Source organism: Lissotriton vulgaris, chromosome 2_1 (genome assembly GCF_964263255.1).
Source record: "Lissotriton vulgaris chromosome 2_1, aLisVul1.2, whole genome shotgun sequence".
Lineage (NCBI taxonomy): Eukaryota > Metazoa > Chordata > Amphibia > Caudata > Salamandridae > Lissotriton > Lissotriton vulgaris.
In genome coordinates this window covers 484,561,855-484,582,450 of record NC_141687.1, presented here as the reverse complement: position 1 = coordinate 484,582,450, position 20,596 = coordinate 484,561,855, and positions in this window count along the sequence as shown.

Below are 20,596 nucleotides of genomic sequence, written 5' to 3'. Positions count from 1 at the left end.
CACTCACTCTCCCATACAAATACTTGGGCAACCAATCAATAACCCATATAGTTACTCATATAGGTAGTGATCAACACATGCAGCATCTTACACAACAACAGACATACTGATGCACACATTCAGACAGTTTAGTCACTAACCCATGCACTCAGTGAGACACATTTAATCATTTACTCATACAGTCAGTCATGCATCTACTAAATCCTTCATCCAGACACTTATACATCCACTCATTCTTCAATATGTAAGACATATTTTAACTTTACAGAAGCTTACAGTCACTGGATGATGTCATCAGTGATGTCATCAGTGATGTCACTGACCATGTCATGAAGGATGTAATATGTGACATCATCAGCAGTGGATTGCGGGTGCGCGATATATAGTTATTGCAACTAACTATATATGCGAATTTCTATGTTTTTGTGCGAGTAAATTAAGGTTTTGTAAATGCTAATTCCTAACTATATATGGTCTATAACCTATGTTTTTTTCAGTCAATATATATATATATATTGTTTCTTGGTTTCACTTTGATAGTTCTCATTTATGTTTTAATAACTAATGGGAAATGCTTTCGGGCCATTTAGTTTTTAAACTGTCCGTATTATTTTCATTCTCTCCCCGCAGGTTGGAAACACATGCTACTAGTTAAATTGCTAATTGTTGTTATTTCTGCTCAAATCCCTTATATAAAAAAGTGAGACTAGATTTATTTCAGTCTTTGCATCTTTCCATTTAAGGCCTTATTCATTTATATGCAACTTTTGCGATATGTCCTGTACTTGATTGAGGTATAGTATTTTGTTATATTACGGCCCTCTAGGGACGATGTCCTGTTTACTTGATCATTTATAATTGTTTTCGAGTCTTGTGCTAATAGACACTAGAGTCTAACCTACAGAGGTTTTTCGTTTATCACTCCTAAAATAAGGTGCTATTTACATCTGTATCGATATTTTTAGGAATATTTTATTGACTTTCTAGTTCGGTATGAAATTGTATATAGATCTTTTTGCATTAGATAAAGGAACTTTTTATGCTACTATAGGATATTTAGTTTGTGTTTTTTCCTGTGTCAGAATGTTATAGGGTCCTATGTACTTTTGATACTTGTGGTTTACATATGGTGTCTTGATTTCTCTCAGCTGTTGCCTTTTCTTTTTCTTGCGGTTTGATTTTTATTTTGGGGTATAATATTGCATATAATGGTGTATAGTATGTAATTATTGGTGAGTGTTAATATTAATTGTGAGATGTCTCTTTACATTTTTCTTGAATGTCAGTTTTCTTTAAATGTCTGTTAAATGTTAGTCAATGTGGTTCTAAAGTCTATGAAGTTCCCACTGGCACAAAACGGGAATGAAACGCGTTGGCTGTGTGCCAGTTTTAAAGATTTATTGAAATAAAAAGAAGTATTTTGGAAAATATTTTGACTGCTGCCTCTTAACTCCGCAACGTGTGTGTTGGAAATGGCCCTTTTTACAGGGTTATCCCCAAACATTTTGCTTCTTCCTCCCTTATTTTCCCTGACCTGTGGTTGTTGGCAATAGGACTCCGGGCGCTTTACCACTGCTGATCAGTGCTAAAGTGCAGATGCTCTCTGTATAAATTGTTATTGTAATTGGTTATCCATGATTGGCATATTTGAATCACCAAGAAGTGCCTAGTAAAGTGTACTGAGTGTGCCAGGGCTGCTGATACAAGTGCTACTAGTGAGCCTGCAGCGCTGACTGTGCCACCCACATGAGTAGGCCTACAATGGTTTCTCAGGGTTGCCCCTGGAAGGGGGGCAGGAGTCATACCCTGGAGGTGGACTGGGCTACACCGTTGTGTTGGCCAGGTGGGTACTGTCTACCAGTGTGGGCACATCTGTTAGTGAAGTCCTGGTGCACCAGGCAAGTGTTCAACCACAGGGGTTGGCCCCTGGGTTGGGAAGCCAGGTTCAGGTGTTGCCTGACCTGGAGGCTTTAGAGCCTAGGTTGGACAGTCACATCTGGGGTGTCCCCCCTGATCGGGAATCCCAGTTGCAGGATAGAACCCCTGAACTGGTGGGTGAATGGTGCGGGCCACCTGCCACAGGTGCTCTGACTATTCTAGAAGCGGCTACCGCTCTAGGTGGGAAGGTACAGGGCCCCAAGGAAGAGAAGGACCGGGTGTGGGGAAGGCCACACCAGCCTCCTGTCCAGCTGACCGATACAGGTCCAGGACTGGTGGGTCAGTGCCAGGATATCAGACCTGACCTGACAGGAGGGAGGGTGGACAAAGGGTGCCAAGCACCTAGGGCTACTGCCCCCCACCCTCTGATGCCCCAGGGGGTTGAGAGCCCTGAGAGGCATAAGGCCTGGGTCTCATCCCTGACCACTGTTGGTGACTATGACTTGCTGTCTGTCGGTTGGAACACACCTGTGAGTAAGTTAAGGTTAGGTGCTTCACAGGTTGTGTCCACAGGTGAGGAGAAGGGTTCCACATGGATTGGCATTGTGGACCGTGAGAGCATGGATAGAGTGATCCAACTGTGTTCAGGACGGTGTAGAACAGGCATAGTGCCCTGTTGTTTGGGCCAGTTTCCGTGTTCTATCGCCTTAAGCAGGGAATCCCATTGAGGTATCGTTTGGTCTACCCTGACTTTAGGCTGGAAGGGGGTTGTGTTGGAAATGTCCCTTTTTGCAGGGTTATCCCCAAACTTTTTGCTTCTTCCTTCCTTATTTTCCCTGACCTGTGGTTGTTGGCAATAGGACTCTGGGAACTTTACAACTGCTGATCAGTGCTAAAGTACATATGCTCTCTGTGTAAATTGTTATTGTAATTGGTTATCCATGCTTGGCATATTTGTATAACCAACAAGTCCCTAGTAAAATGCACTGAGTGTGCCAGGGCTGGTGATACACATGCTACTAGTGGTCCTGCAGCGCTGATTGTGCCACCCACTTGAGTAGCCCTAAAATGGTGTCTCAGGCCTGCCACCGCCATGCCTGTGTGCAGTCGGTGAACTGCCATGACCTCCTGGTCAGTGTCCCTACTGACCAGGCCTAACCCTTCTCTTTCTGTACACGTTGGTCACTCCTATGGAAGGCCCAAGGTACCCCCTTGGGCAGGCTGCAGTGTATTTTAACCTTCTGGCTAGAATGTACAGTAGTCTCTCAAGTAAGGTTAGATTCGGAACAGATGGTGAATGTACTCCCTTTTTTAAAATTGGCAGAGGGATCCGACAAGGGTGCGTGCTAGCCCCTCTTTTATTCTCCCTTTTTATCAATCATGTTGACCAATTTTTACGAGAATCTAATGCCGATGCCCCTATCATTAATGGAAAGCAAATACCCGTCCTTTTATACGCGGATGACGCGGTCTTGATTTCCAGGACCGCGAACGGGCTGCAAAAGTTAATCGAGAAGTTCCATATTTTTATTCAGGGCAGAAAGCTTAAAATTAACAAGGGTAAGACAATGACTATGACCTGCGGAAAGAAAATGAAGAAAAACAAGACATTTTTTTTAGATGGGGATAAACTCGAAGCTGTACAATATTTCTGTTATTTAAGTATTACCTTTTCAGGAGATGGGAGATGGGTAAATGAACAATCTTGTGTTGACCTGAAAATGTAAATTGCATTTTCAGATTTGCCTCAAAACTGGGGGGCCGTAGAATCCGAGAGATGATCTCCATCTATAATTCAAGGTGTATGTCCTCTGCCCTGTATGGAGCTGGGATATGGGGATATAATCCCCAGATTGCCCTGTCCATCCAGCGGGAGGAAAACAAGTACCTAAAACGACTACTATGCCTCCCCGTTTCTGCTTCAACTGAGATTACTCACAGAGAGTTAGGCCTAAATTACGTTACAGATTTGATTGCATTGCGTCCCCTGTCCCTATGGCGATCCATATGGGCTAAGGAAGAAACCAGGTTTACCCAGGAAGTAATTATGGATTGTATTAAACTTGATCGTCACTCGAAAATCCCCTGGCTAAAACACATTCAATTTTGGTATAAGACCCTCTTTGGTCAGGACATTTTTTAAAGATATATTAACAGAATCAGTTTTAACAAAGCGTGACCTTAAATCCACTTACCTGGACCATGTAAAAGGAACCAGAATGAAGGAGTATGCAATGCAAAGTACGTTTAAATTATACATGGAATACAATCTTAGCACAGGTCTCTCCCCTTATCTCACATTTGTCAGTATTAATTCCCATCGCTTTGTTCTAGCTCGCCTGAGGCTGGGAATAGTTCACCATTTAGTGGCTTTCCCCACAGTAAAAAAACCTGGGATATGTCTGTGTCCATGCGATGGGAAATCCAAACAGAGCACATGCCACTTTTTACTTTTTGTAACTTTTATACTGGTTTTAGAAAGTTTTATCTGAAGCAATTATTCTTAAATTATAATATGTGCAATACAAGAGCCGCAATGCAATTGATGTTTGACTTGGCTTCCCCGGATGTGTGTTATCGTGTGGCCACTTATATCTTAAAATGTATGTGGCAAAGGAAATCAATCATAATATGACTTCTTTCCCCCCCGAATACTCCCCTGGCTGCTACACTTTATGTCACGAATGTGTCCTATTCTGCCTATGATTTATTGTTCGAGTTACATTGTTTATATATGTATTTATTTACAATGCACTTTATACTGCACATTTGCACCTGCCGAAAGTACTTTATGGTAATGATTGTCTCCCGGTATTTTGCACTTTGCACTGGCGTTTTGCACATACCTTTATCGTAAACAAATTGCTGCCAAAATGTTTAAAGTGATCAAACAGCCGTCACACTTTATTCTTAATCCTGCATACTTGCACATGTCAATAGCACTTTATGTATATGATAAGTCTCTAGAATTTTGCACTTTACATTAGCGTCTTTTGCACTAACTCTTTCTATAATAACTGCTGCTAAAACGTATATAGTGACCAATTTAACTTGTATTCAAGTGAGACACACCTTGTATTACAACTGAACTAAAACGAAACTAGTGTATGGATATCGATGTAATTTTAACTGTTTCATTATCTATAACTTACATAAATGTGAATTTGAAACTGTATTTATGTATGTTGCTACATGGCTGTACTTGTACAAACCGAATAAAGCATTTTGAAACTGAAACTGAAAGGTAGAGCATGTGCTAGTGCATGTGACATGCTCTGGTAGTGAATTACAGCCATTTTCTTTTTTTCACTACTGTAAGGCTATTTTGCCCCATGGGCTATCATGGGGAATGCTGGCTACAGTGGCTACCAGCATGTCTTCCCATAGGAGCAAGATAGCTCATAAAAGTCTGGTATCCCTGAACTCAGAATTTAATAACACATATTTTAGGAAAGGTGTTTTTTAAATCCTGTTTGAGAACAGCACTTTTTAGAAAGTTGCTGTTCTCTTGTCTGACCTTTCTGTGTGCCTAGGCATGTTTGTGAATTGACTGTCTGGTTTGAGGGTGACGGAGCTTGGGAGCCCCCAGGAGGCTGGCTGAGTCAACCCTAGGTTAAATGATTGCATCTGCATCTTGAGTGGTGGTGGGAGATAGCACATGGACCTGAAAAAGGCTGAGCCTTCCTCCCACAATGCTGACTCCACCTCCTGCTGGGCGGCTGAGGACCCTGTCCCTCTCCCTGAAAGGAAAGGATAGGCCAGGAAAACAAAGTGCTCAAGTAACACCCAGAACTGGTTTAGACCAGGCTCAGAGCCCTCCTGCACAAAGGGAACAAAGACTTTTAGGGGTATAAGTGCAGGAACCCAGACTACAGAAAATTAGATCACCATGGAATAAAGAAGGAACTTCTGCCAAGGAGAAAGCTGAAACTGAAGAAGGATGACTGTCCTGCTGTTGCTCTGCTGTATTGACCTGCTGTTGATTTGCTGCCTAGGAGAGGGGAAGGACTTTGCTTTGTGCTGTGTCCCCTTTCTTGAAGGAATCTCCAAGGGCCTGAGAAGAGCTGGCTCCCTGTTAAGAAGTCGCAGGAACAAAAGGACTTACCCCCTGCTTCCCTGAACTCTGCTGAGAGAGTTCTGCCCTTCCTAGAGTGCTTGGCCAGTTGTGGTGCCTCTGGAAGTTGTACCTGTGTTGGGAAGCTGGAAAACAAGATTTTAAAGACTTTCTGCACGTTTTATCGCATCGCTTGCTTGCGGAGCGCATCCCCGTCAATGCGAGGAAATTCCTGCCATTACAAAGGCCGAGATTGTCGCAGCGCCTGTTGCCGTTGCTAGAGTCATTGCATCCTTCGTTTGCGGGACGCACCAGTCCGGTACGGGAAGATTACCATTGCTGCGAGTATCGTGGCAGAGCCTGTCGTCACTGGGTGGGATCGTCGCACAGCTTGCTTGCGGACCACATCACGTCACTGCGAACATTGTCGCAGAGCCATAGCATCAAGGAGCAGCGAGTGGAAGATCGCCGCTGGACTGCGCATCATCGCCCCGGTGATCGTCACAGCCCCCAAAGATCATCGCATCGTGCCTTTGCAAGCTTTTTCACTACAGAACCTCCGCACCGGAATCCATATAAGGTATCGCATCCCTCCCCATACAGACTGGAGTCACCGCAACACGCCCGCTACATCGAGTGGGGTTCGTCGCATCGCCTCCCCAAGGTCTCAGGTATGACGCATCGCTTGTTTTCCACCACACCAGCTTCTGTTTGGAACTTAGTCGCACCTAAATGTACTGTTGGCTAAACGTGAACCAACTGTGAACTTTTCAAGCAACTGAGGATTATTTTATCGCAACTTTAAGAACTCTTTTGCAACCATAATCATGCACTGTGTATGTTGGATTTTTGTCGTTTTGGTCTTGTGTAGTTTAGATTAAAATACCTTTATTTTTCTAAACTGTTGTGGAGTCAGTTTGTGGTGTTTTCAATGTGTTACTGTGAGTGTTGGTACAAATACTTTACACATTGCCTTTGATTAGCCTTGACTGCTCTTGCAAAGCTGCCAAAGGGGTGAGCAGGGGTTATCTCAGAGGGTTTCCTCCTTACCCTGACTAGAAGCAAGGGTCCCTATTTGGACAGTGGTACCTACCTCTGCCAACTAGAGACCCCCAGTTCTAACAGTGTGCACCTTCTTTCTCTTTGAAAAAACAACGGTTTCTGAAACCTCTGGGCGGCGGGTGTGGGAAGTGATTGCACCACCCCAGAATATACAGTACATAAGGACTGGATGTGCAGGACCTTGGTCTCACCCTCTTTCTGTTGATAGACTGGTAAATCAAGACATTTGGTGAAAGACTGTCAAAGTGAACTCATGATCCCCAAAAAATCCGTACCAGTAACCTTATAAATAGAAAATTGCAGGGGGATGAAAATTGGATTCCTAAACAATGAAATGAACTGTCTTGTTTAGTGAAGAAAATCAGTCGTGGAGAGTGATTACTATGCAGTTGTCAGTTGCCCATTTGTTAGTTCCTATTAAAATGGCTTGGTCAACGGAAAGGATAAAGGGCCAGATGAATTTAGAAGAAGTTTATAGTCTTCAGTTGTTAATTTTCTAGTTTCTATGAAAATGGCTTGGCCAATGGACAGGAGAATATGCCAAATGTACAAAGCATTTTTAGAATTGCAATGCTCCAATTTGGAATTAGCAACCTCAAAAGTGAATCTTTTGATGTACTAATCCTATTTTAGGAGGCAGAAATGTTTTACCATCTCCTGAATTGATATTGCTCTGCTTTCTGGAAAGGGCATGGTAGCATTCCCTTTAAAATACTGTATTGTTGTGCTGTGTGACGATGCTTTGCTACCTAAATCTGGTCACAAACATTTCAAATTTACTGACTCAAAGGGAGTGGCATCTCACCTTCAAAAGAGAATGCCCTCCTCTTTGTACCAATTCTCAAAAAAGAGGAAATGGAAGCTTTTCTCTATAAATGCAGCCTGATTCCCTTTAAGGAAAATGGACTGCATGTAAAAGAAAAAAAAGCTTGCTTTACTTAAAAGCAATCAGGCATGGTGATCTGCTGTTGGCGTCCTATGGTAAAGAATGATAGTTTGAGACTAATCTCACTAATATTCATGAAGTCAGTTGAAATGTGACTCTATATAATTCCGGATTTTACAAACCAACGTATTAGTTTATAGGTCGGTTTGTAAAATTAGTTTCTCCTCGTAAAAATACTGTTCGAATAGTTATTCAAAAATACACCCCAAGGTGGGAGGAGCTACGTGCCTGAAGAAAATGGCTGAGTGAGCTCTCAGCTCTGCTAAGTCCGCCAGCCTGCCCTAATATCCTGCAGCCTATCCTGACCCCCGGGCCCTGAAACTGAAACCAGAGGCCTTGCAGAACATTTTGAGCTGACCCCGGAGATCCTGCGTACCCTGGAACCGGAGATAGGCCTGTCTCGATTCTGGGCCTGTATCGGAGCCGGAGCCGGGAGCTCGGGTAAACAAGCCACTGGCTCCTAAGGTGAACAACAGCGGGGACCCAAGCCGGAAGTCGCCGGTCGGGTCCCCTCGAGTGGGAGCTTGCAAGCGGCGGTGGCCGCCCGGGAAGACACCAGCGATATTGCGGGACCCCGGACCCCCCTCTGGATGGTGAATTGTGGCTTTGGGGGGGCCGGAGGTCGTTGAATCTCCAAATTTTGGCAGAAGCTGCTGCTGAGATTTTTGGCCTTGGCGGGGGTGGATGTGTGTAGTATCGGGTTCCCAAGGCCTACATGCTCCATAGATAACCCACTTACTCTGAAAGAACTGTTGGCACGGAAACTGAAAAGTACAAAGAACAAGTTTATTAAGACCCCATGGGGTGGTGGTACATTCCTACAGCACCCTTCGGCAATGCAAGAAGTATCACCCCGAACGTTGGTGTGACCTGGTCTTTTCTCCAATTTACAGGTAATAAAAAGATAGGCGGTACAAAGTTACAGAGCTTTATGTACATATATGGTCATTTTTGGAACACAGCCAGCTCATGGGAGGGGTTACAACCCCACTGGTCAGTTTGGTACACATTCCTGAGAGGTGACTGGTCAATTGGAACTGCGCATGTACAGGCTTGACCGTTACTAAAAATAGCCTGTTGCTGGGCAAGGTTCAGTGGTCAGTGGCACGGACAACGGACTAAAGGGCATGCTGACCACGAGGCCGCTCATTCTCTAAAATGGCCGCCGTAATACACAAAATGGCGTTCCTCGAGCATAGTCAAGTGAAGGGGAAAACGTGTAGCACAGCTAAGCGCTAACTTGGCCATTGTCAAATTAGGACAGACGACCCTTTTAGCGTTTAGCTGAAGCTACCTCATAGTGGACGTAATCGGGATGTTCATCTTCAATATCGATTAGCATTATATGAGCTACTTCTTTATGAAGCATCATTTTGTTTTGAGCGAGAGCTCGTCTTGATGGTATGCAGGCCGATAAACACATGGAACATAAGGCTGGGCCACATTGTATACATAAACATACAGAGAACAGTATCCCAACAATGATACATAAAATCGTCAACAGTTTCCAACCCCAGGCGGTAAGCATAGACCAGAACCACCCTGAAAGAGTCCAAGTTCCATTGTCCGGGTGTATTTCAGCTGCTATTTTGTGCAATTTAGAAATGGCATCATAAACAGAGGGCGAATTATCTGGTAGTATACACAGCAGCTACTTCCGATGATTCTACATGCCCCCCCACGGTCAGCTAGAACCACATCTAGAACCATACAGTTCTGAAGCATAACAATCCTAGAAATTTGGAGTTCTTCTGTTATGTTCCCCAATGCAATAGCAGTATCATTGGCCACAGCCTCAACAACATGGGTCAATCGTCGTATTTTCCGACTATTCAAAGCAGCCCCCACAAAGGAGAACAGTCCCAAATTAAAGTCCACATATTGTTGCAGTGCAGTATCAGTCTGGTCGATATCGTCCAGAACAACAGTACGTTTAACACGGTTTAACACGAAATAGTGATACAGTACATAGTCATTATGATACATTGGTGGGGCAATGAATACAGGGGGCAATACAAAGGATACATAGCAAGTACCTTACCATCCCAACGGAAGCTGATGATAGCCCTTAGTTCCACAAATAAAATAAGTATTACGAGATGCCACAAACGATATGCCATTCGGGCTGTCAAACGTAAGTGTAGTGTTGCATTCACTTTTTCCAACCGGGATTGTACCTTTATTACGTATGCACAAATCAGCTTTAGTTGCAATAACATTAATAACATGTGAACTGGATACATTAATGTTCCTTTGGTTGCTGTAAATATGGGGTGCAGAGGCATTGTCGGGGCGGTATTCTTCCCATTCAAATCGAGTACCCTCAGCTCGTGGATACCCATCCCGGTCATGGTAGCAAATCTTATTCAAACAGAAAAGCACCCCCCCCTTTCGTTGGCCACCGCAAAGTGAATAGAAGAGTGTACCAGGCATTGCAGGACCCATTATGTGAAAACGGGAGTGGAATGAGTGGAGTGCCCCCTTTCTTCTGATGACCAGGCAGCATCCCACACACCCAACAATTGGAAGTATTTGTCATGTTATGAGTATGATACAGGATCTGAATAAAGCTATTGTTCAAATAGGTCTGCCGGTACCGTTCTTCATGATAGGGCAAGGTGAAGTGAAAATGTTCAGATGGAGCCGGGGTAGTCGGCAGCAAATGTTCACGTGCAGGCACCACGAGTTCAACTACCCAAGCTATCACTGCTATTACCACAATTGTCAAGATGAATAAGATGGCACCAAGTATTCTTTTGTCTCGGGATGTAGTGAACGTCATAGCTTAAAGAGTTCACAAAGTCTCAAATAGTTCAAAAAGTTTGCAAAGTCTCAAATGTACATATATATATATATCTAAAAAAAGAAAAATTCGGTGCTGAGCTCCGAGGTAGCCGTTGTTTTCTTCTCCGGGGTCAAGACGGGTGTCGCTACTCTTGGCAGAACTGATCCCCCCCCTTGAGATTCCCGGCTTCCGTTTCACAAACCCCAGAGCGGTAACCAACCAGTCTCGAAAACCAAAAAAAAAATCTTCTCCTTATCGTGGCCGCAGATCGTACCGCTGTCGTCCAGAAACAGTGTGGTCCGGGAAGGCTCCCTCAACTTCGGCCGATGTCACAGCTGGGCTCTTTTCTTTATCCAGAATCTCCTTGTAGTCAGTCAGCACGGCAGGATTCACCAGGTCCGGAGAGACACGCCGGCAGTGAGTTGAGTGTATCCACCGCTTTCTGTTGGTCACTCGTACAGCTGTTTGAGTAGCCAAGAGGACCTGCTCGGGGCCACGCCACCTCGGTTCCAAGCTGTTCGCCCTCTCAAACGATTTCACCATGACAAAGTCACCAGGTCGAAGATTGTGAGCCTCTCCAGTAGTGTTGTCAGGGAACGCTTCTCGAACCTGTTGATGAATAGAAAGCAAATCATTTGTTAATCGTGCCAAATAATCGTTCATCATTATACAAGGCACATTGTGTATCAATCGCGGCTTAGGCACTCCCCAAATATTCATAGGCCTTCCAAACACCACTTCATACGGTGTGAGGCCTGTTCGAGAATGGGGCACTGATCTGAGAGAGAGCAATGCTAATGGTAAAGCATCCGGCCACTTCAATGACGTGGATGCTACAATCTTAGCCAGTTTTAGTTTCAACGTGGCATTGTACCGCTCGACAAGACCTGCTGACTGAGGGTGAAACACAGCATGAAACTTCTGCTGGATCCCCAACCCCTTCAGCACATACTCCACAATTTTCCCGACAAAATGAGGCCCATTATCGCTCCACAAAAATTTGCAAACTCCAAATCGAGGGAAGTACTCCTTGAGCAACACCTTAGCCGTTGTCAAAGCTGTATTATCTTTCGTGGGGAAGGCCTCAACCCATTTGCTAAAAGCGCACACCACCACCAAGACATACTTAAGGTTATTGCAGCGCTCAAGCTGGATGTAATCCATTTGGAGTACCTCAAACGGTGCAGAAGGTGGAACGAACCCTCCTTTCGGAGTATGGGTCCCTTTCGCAGGATTATGTTGTAAACATATCAGACAGGTCTGCACTACCCTCTTGGCTGTATTGGCAATCTCGGGATGCTCCCAAACTCGTGATAACAATCGAGTGATCGCAAGAGCTCCCACGTGCGCCAACCCATGTGTCATCAGAACCATCGCCTGCAAGTAAGCTGCAGGCAATTTCCATTTTTCCATATCCTTGCTTCTCCAACAACCCTCATCATCTAGCACCCCTTCTGCTGCCCAAGCCGCAAGTTCTGATTCAGTAGCTGATTTCTGAATATCTAGTATTTCTGCTCTAGCATCATACCATCGCTCAGCCTGTGATTGTGTTACGTACATGGGGGAGTCAGTTCGAGACATAGCCGTTTGTCTCGCTATGCTATCTGCAAAAGCATTTCCTTGACCCACTTTATCAGTGATCTTTTTATGGGCACTGCATTTAATTATCGCTACTTTCTTTGGACAAAGCAACGCGTTTAGGAGATCACGCACTAGTTCCCTGTGCATAATGTGTACTCCATGAGAAGTCAAAAACCCACGCTCTCTCCAGAGTAGCCCGAAGTCATGCGCTACTCCGAAGGTATACCGGCTGTCTGTGTATATGTTCACACATAGGCCAGCACTCAATTCACAGGCTCTTGTCAAGGCTATCAGCTCTGCTGCTTGAGCCGATTTCTGTGGGATTCTAGCTGTTTCTACCACTGTCTTAAGTGTCGTGATCGCATATGCTGCAGAAGTCGTACCATCTGGCAGCCTCAAACACGATCCATCAACCCACAGGTCCCCATCCGCATCTGGAAGTGGCATATCCTGTAAGTCGACACGACCCTTTGTCTGTTACTCGGTCAGGAAAACACAATCATGATGTTTTTCTTCCAGACCCTCCTCAACCGGATAGGGCAATAAAGTGGCAGGGTTCAGGGTAGCGCATCTTTTCAGTGTGATATGTGGCGCCAGAAGTGTGAGCTCAGATCCTGTCAAACGTGCACTCGTGAGATACTGGGTTTTCGTCTGATTCAGCAGGGCATCAACTGCATGGGAAACTAACACCAACAATTTGTGCGCTAAAACTATTCCCTCACTCTGTCGTATAGCTACCGCTGTTGCTGCAACTGCTCGAAAACACCCAGGTAACCCTCGTGCTACAGGGTCAAGAACCGCCGAGAAGTATGCGCATGGCCTTTGTTTGTCCCCGTGTGCTTGCACTAACACTGATAACGCGCACCCATCTTTCTCGTGCACGTACAACGTGAAAATCTTTGTATAATCTGGTGTACCTAACACGGGTGCAGAGCAAAGGGCTTGTCTCAATTGTTCAAAGGCATTTTGGCATTCATCTGTCCATTCAAGGGGCATTGGTGTTGTTTTGGACAGTAACGCTAACAAAGGTTTTATAATGTGCAAAAACCCCATAATCCACTGTCTGCAAAAGGATGTCAAACCTATGAAAGCACGTACATCTCTCTGAGTGCGGGGAATTGGTGTATCTAAAATCGCTTGGTGTATCTAAAATCGCCTGAATTTGATCTGATGTTAATGCACTCCCCTCCGTAGACAAAAGATGACCGAGGTAGGTCACCTTGGGTCTACAGTATTGAAGCTTTTTCTTTGAAACCTTATGATTGTTCTGTGCCAAAAAAGAAAGCAAAGCAATAGTACTTTCTTCACATTGTGCATAAGAGTCTGCAGCTAGCAAAAGGTCATCGACGTACTGGATAAGGACAACCCCAGACTGTAATTCAAAAGAATCAAGCTGTCTTTTTAAAGCCTGGCTGTAGATACTGGGGCTCTCAGTGTAACCTTGAGGAACACGACAAAATCTATACGATTTATTATTTAACGTGAAGCCAAACAAATATCTGCTATCAGGGTGGACAGGGATAGAAAAGAACGCATTTTTCAAGTCAATAACACTAAATGTTGTTGCCGTTGGCGGCACCAGTGTAAGCAATGTTGTGATGTCAGACACCACCGGGTATTGGGGAATGACAATTTTGTTAAATTCTCGTAAATCAATAATAAAGCGATAGACTTTGTCGTCAGTATCTTTCTTAAGGATCGGGAGAATAGGGCTGTTGCAAACATTATAAGGAACCTCCTCCACTACTCCTGCAGTTATCAAATCCTGGGCAATGTGTGTCAGGGCAATTTCACCTTCTCTGGAAATCTTATACTGTGGCACACGCGGCAAAGGTACTCCCTCCTTTACAGTAATTTGAAATGGTGGAATACGCATCTCTCCCACATCCGTGTCTGAGGTCGCCCATAACGTGTGCGGGAGAGAGGCCAAAGCAGCAATGTCCTGCATAATACAAAACCTGTCCGAGTCGAGGTAATTGTCATTCAAAATAACCTGCACTCCCTCGGGAGCGCAACGTATCGTTGCTCGAAAATATTTAAGCAAATCAATGCCCAAGATGTTATCTGGTGTTTGGGGTGATAGAAAAAATTGACCAAAACTGAAAAATTTATCAAGACAAAGTGCAAGGGGTTTTGACAATGGGGTAGGGGAGGGTGTGCCATCAAACCCTACACATGTTATCATTTCGCCAGACAGGGGAGCCCTCAGAACCAAGTTTTTTGACAAAGCGCTACGAGTAGCTCCTGTATCAACTAGAAACTGATCAGTAGAACCCAAGATGCCCGCTGATACATATGGACCACTCTGATCTACTGGCACTTCAATTGATTCCGTACCCCATCCTACGCAATCCTATGCATGCACATAATCCTGATGCTCCACATTCTCGCCCTCCGAAATCTGGTACTGGTTCCGTCTATCAAAAGTATTATGCTCTTCCTGGCCACGGCCCCTCTCCTCAAATCTGCTACGATCACCTCCGCTGCCTCTCGCCCCGAATAACTTCCCCTCGACCGTCCACCTCCACGACCACGCTGACTACGCTGCTCACGAAGTACCGGGCAATCATCAGCCCAATGCCCAAACTCCTTACAATAGGCACATTGGTCATCCGCTATATCCGTACGCCCGTACGACGCATTACCCCCTCCTCGCCTGCCTCTATCGTTCCCTCTAGATTGCGTTCCACGAACCTGTGCCAACATCACCTTCGTTTTCAACTCCTTCGCTTTCTTATCAATACTTTCTTTAGCCTCCAATTCCTGCCGCTCATAATACTGAGCTATAGTTAACAAAGACGCAGGGGTCGCCGTGGCCCAGGAACTTTCACTCGACTTTAATCGCTTTGCAATCTCCGGTAGGAGATTAGCCACATACTTATCTACAAACAAATGTCTACCCATATCATCTATTAATGATTGACCACTGTAATCGTGAAAGGCCTCTTCGAAGCGTGTAAAGAAATCTGAAACCGTTTCATCTGACTTTTGTTTGCACGAAGCTAACATGGTCCAATCAATCTTTTTAGAAGGAACAAGCGTTTTCAATTTAATCAAGATAGCCGCCGGGAGGTTTAGAATCAACTCACATGGCTTACATGCAGGCTCCCTATCTAAATCTGCTTCATTTATTTCTTTCCACGTTCCCCCAAGTATTGTTTCATCATTATTTTTACGAATTAATCTCCACATGTCAGGCGGAAGAATTAACCCAAAGAACAAATCTATATCAACAAGAGTCATGACACAGGACGAAATAGCCCCTTCCACCCCTTCATAAAATGCCGCTGGATTTTTCCGAAGATCAGGCAAAGAATTTTTAAGCGCCATAACATCTGCTCTGTTCCAAGGCGTATACACCCAATTATATATAAAATACCCCTTCGCATCCTTCGACATTTTATCCTCATCTGTACCCTCCCCCTTAGGGGGAACATACAGAGGTGCGGCTTCACGCATAGGCATAACATGCACGTTAGAATTCTTATCTGAACCCCGGAGAGAACACTCCTTAGACTGTTCAGTGGGCCCCGGCACGGACTCCTTATTCTGTTTCCGCTCGTCCCGCAATCTGGACGTCTCATCCCGCAGCTGGATCAGTTGCTTGTAAAATACAAATAAACCTTTATCCAAATTCTCACGATGAACCGACACAGCCTTAGGTTCTAAAGTGTCCGAAAATTTACGAAATGTAGTAACAACTTCATCAGCCAAAGTAGCCAAAAAATACATCAATTCCCGCTCTGTCCATTTACCCCTCTCGGCAACAACTTCAGAAACAGTTACAAAATTTGTATTCACTTTACGAGCCCAACTACGCAATTCCGCGCTTTTCTCCGCAGTTAACCTGACATAGGACTTGTCCCCTTTTCCCGGCTTATCCTGTCTTTCGTCGTCAGATTCTGCAATCGGAGCCGTAGGCGAAACGTACGGAGGCGGTGATCGATCTAGTAATGAAAAATCATCAATTTCATTAGTAAGGACAGGATAAAGCGGTCGACGAATAGGGAATTGACCAGTCATTTGCAATTTACGTTCCCGTTCCTCCCTCTCTCTCTTTTCCTGAGCTTCCTTTTCCTCAAGCTGTAAAGCCTTATCTCGAGCAGCCTTGCGCTGCTCTTTGTCCGCCAAGGCAACCTCATGTTTCATTCGTTCACGCACCGCTTTCTCCCACATTGGCACACAATCAAACATGTTCTGTCTAGACCTACGTTGAAACAAACACTGCTCCACAAACTGAACTTTTCGTAAATCGAACGACCGATGTAGTGGCCATTGCAATTCAGGATCGGTTTTAGTGTATTTATGCCATAATTTACTGTACATTATAGGGGGAAGGCCAAATTTGATGTACATTTCACAGTTTGGAGTTCCTTCTGGGGGAGCCGGCTGTGATTCCGCTAACCTAATTGTGGTACCATTCCCAAGACCGCACATCCCTCGGAGTGTGCTTAAAACAGGCATGTTCAAAAAGTATCACGAAAGCGTGATACCGTATAAAATGGCACTTACAGTACTTCACACAAATGTGCCGCTCAAAGTAGAAAACAAGGTTAGAGAAACATCTCTACATGCCTGCCTATGTGAAGTGCACTACACATATAAATTCAAAGTTCACAAAATCACAAATGTTAGCTAACTCAAATCAAAGTCACAGTCACAGAACTTCGGCAAGCGTCCGTAGACTACCTTACCGATCACAAATCATAGAACTTCAGTAAGCGTCCGCAGACTGCCTTACCGATCACAAATCTTACCCAAATCTCAAAGGTCCAGATTCCAACTGCCAAGGTCTTTAATCGAATCAGCCAAACGGCACTTATCCAGCAACACAGACGATCAAGAACTCAGTCGGAGACCGGCGCCACCTGGAAGGTCAGATCGGAGGGAAAGGAAGAAACACCGTGGGTGCGAAGACTCAGGTCACTCGGTGGCAGCGTATGCGTCCATGGCGAATGTCCAATCCTTCGTCACGACTTCTCCTTCGGGCATCCGAGTCGCCGATGAGTCCCTTCGTGGTCGCCAATTTGTAGTATCGGGTTCCCAAGGCCTACATGCTCCGTAGATAACCCACTTACTCTGAAAGAACTGTTGGCACGGAAACTGAAAAGTACAAAGAACAAGTTTATTAAGACCCCATGGGGTGGTGGTACATTCCTACAGCACCCTTCGGCAATGCAAGAAGTATCACCCCGAACGTTGGTGTGACCTGGTTTTTTATACAATTTACAGGTAATAAAAAGATAGGCGGTACAAAGTTACAGAGCTTTATGTACATATATGGTCATTTTTGGAACACAGCCAGCTCATGGGAGGGGTTACAACCCCACTGGTCACTTTGGTACACATTCCTGAGAGGTGACTGGTCAATTGGAACTGCGCATGTACAGGCTTGACCGTTACTAAAAATAGCCTGTTGGTGGGCAAGGTTGAGTGGTCAGTGGCACGGACAACGGACTAAAGGGTATGCTGACCACGAGGCCGCTCATTCTCTAAAATGGCCGCCGTAATACACAAAATGGCGTTCCTCGAGCATAGTCAAGTGAAGGGGATAACGTGTAGCACAGCTAAACGCTAACTTGGCCATTGTCAAATTACGACATGTGGGCCGGGGTCACACTGTGGCCCCCCGCCCCCTTGGAGATAACACCAGCAGTACTGCGGGACACCTGCCCCTCCTCCGGACAGCAAATTGTGGTGCTGGGGGATCCCAGAAGTTGGCAAAGCTTCAGATTTTAGCGAAGGTTGGTGGGGAACGTCCTGGCTTTGGTGGGGGTAGGCGTGATGGGAGTCACACTATGAGCGGTCACCAGGCGATTTTCGAATAGGTCCTGGCAAAGCTGCGAGACTGCCCCGGTAAGGTCGAGGATACTTGCTTCCAACAGTGGGGACAGAGTTGATTGCGGCCAAGTGACTGAGGGGAGGCTACTACCCCCCCCCCAGGGAGCGTCAAAAGGATCTACATTGCTGGGGAAGACGTCAATACAGAGCAAACTCCATCTACGAACTGACAATCTCAGCGCCTTGTTCAGGCCTATGATTGCTCTGCGGAGTCTGTAGAGTCTCCCGAGTCTGGGTCTGGTTCTGAAATCTACGAAACTGGTGCTTCAACCTCAAGCGAGCTACAGAGCCTGGAACAGATGAGTGTTGGATCTCCTGAACCATCAGATCTCGAACTGTCAGAGCCAGAGCTAAAGAAATTGAATGCAGCTTTGAAGGACAGTGCTTCAAGAAAGAAACAAGAAAGGAAAAAAAAAGACAATAGAGACAGAACAAACTAATGTTTGAAGATACTACAGATCAAGGGAGTAACACTGATCAGACTGGTCATAGACCCAGGATCACTTCATCACATGACATTACAGAATCAGCCTCTAAAGCATGTCTCTCAGAAGAATCAAAAGTATTTAGGATTCTACAGTCAGATCTCGGTGATAGTAGGAGAACCCAATCAGAACCTTACCTGGGCGACGTCCTTAAATCCATCAAGAGCTTTCAAGAAGACGTCAAACAAGACAACAAGAAAAACCACATCACCATTCAGAAACTCCAAGGGGCAGTACAAAAAGTGGGGGTCACTTGTCTTGAGATCTCGGAGAGAATGGCTTCAGTGGAAATACGCACTGAAAATCTTGAGAAAGAAGTCTCTGTTTTGCAAGCACTTGGGAAAGAGCAGGAGGGTACAGTCAAAGATTTAATGATGAAGGACATAATAACCTGCATTTTCTTGGGATTCCTGAGAATGCAGAGGGGAATGAGCCAAGGGGCTACATGATTTCATTGTTGAAAGATACATTTCCAGAGCTACACATTTGGGATTTTGCCACAGAAGTTCAACGGGCCCATCGCTTTCCCCTGACCCTCTCAAAAAGACCACAGTCAAAGGCACAGTATCCACGAGCAGTTCTTGTAAATTTTGGCAACTTTCTATTACGTGAAGCGATCTTTGACCTAGCTCGGCCCACGAATAAAAGAGAATATAAAGTTTTTTCGTTCTTCTGCAGACCAGATTACGCCCATGCAACAGTGGAAAGAAGCTGGAGGATGAGACAGTTATTTACTCCTTTCTAACAACTTGGTGCCACTGTATACTTGCAGAACCCGGCACGACTAAAGATCATCTTTAACTGCGTCACAAGAAGCTTGGCCAGCGAAATACTGGCATAGGCATACTTAAAAGAAATCATAAACTCAGACAAAAGCAAGACTAAAAAATAATCCACACGTTTAATAACAATCATAAGTAAAATGTCTCAACTGGAGTATATGTAATTAGTTACTAATACAAGAAAAGTAGGGAAGTGAAACAAGAGGGGTTCAAAGGAAAAAAAAAGGGGGAATATGTATATTTTAGAATAAAAAAATAGCTTCACTCCCTCAGGCAGACACAGGGGTCGAGGCTAGTAGTCGCTTGGAGCAACTGATTACATGGGTGCCCACAACTTGGTTCAATCTGAACCAGGAAGCCTCACTAAGGGGTAGAGGGGGGTGTGAGGTTCATCGGGGAGGGGGAAGTGTTTTTTTTAAAGGGGCACTAGAGGAAGGAGAGAGGGGGAGGGCTTACAGGCACGAAATCATGTCAGAAGGTGTTGAATCCACATGGTTCTATTGGATTAGGCAAAACTTCGAATATATATATATTTTTTTAAATGAGTCAACTTAAAATCTTAACAATTAATATATGCGGCCTAAACGACCCCAAATAAAGGCAAAGAACGGCAATAGGTCTCAATTCAATTGGAGCAGAAACTCTCTGTCTCCAGGAAACCCATGTGGAAGGGTCCCAAATATCAATTCTAATAACTCTCGGATACAGGGTGATCACAGCAACAACGCAGGTAAGTAAAACACGGGGTGTAGCAATCTTGGCACGCGGTGGGGGTCTCCAATTTGTTAAATCAGCTGCAGATAAGTGTGGAAGATGGGCTATCACCAAGTGTCAATATGGTGTGGGGAAAAAAGCGACAATTTGCTTGGTATATGGATGTGTTGATGATAATCCAGATCCATTTGTATTTTTGTCTAATGAACTGGCACATTGGTCACTACCTTTGATTGTTTGCGGTGATTTCAACTTAAATCTTCCATCAGACTGGGCACAAGGGCATAAAAAATTCACGTATCAAGGTAGGAAACCAAAAGTTTTTAGAGCCCTTGAAGAACTTTGTAGTACACATGGGATATCTGACTGTTGGCAAACGCACCTTCCAGATAATCCGGGCTATAACTTCTTTTCCCACCCGCATTATTAGTTTGCCAGGTTGGATTATATATTTGCATTATACAGTAT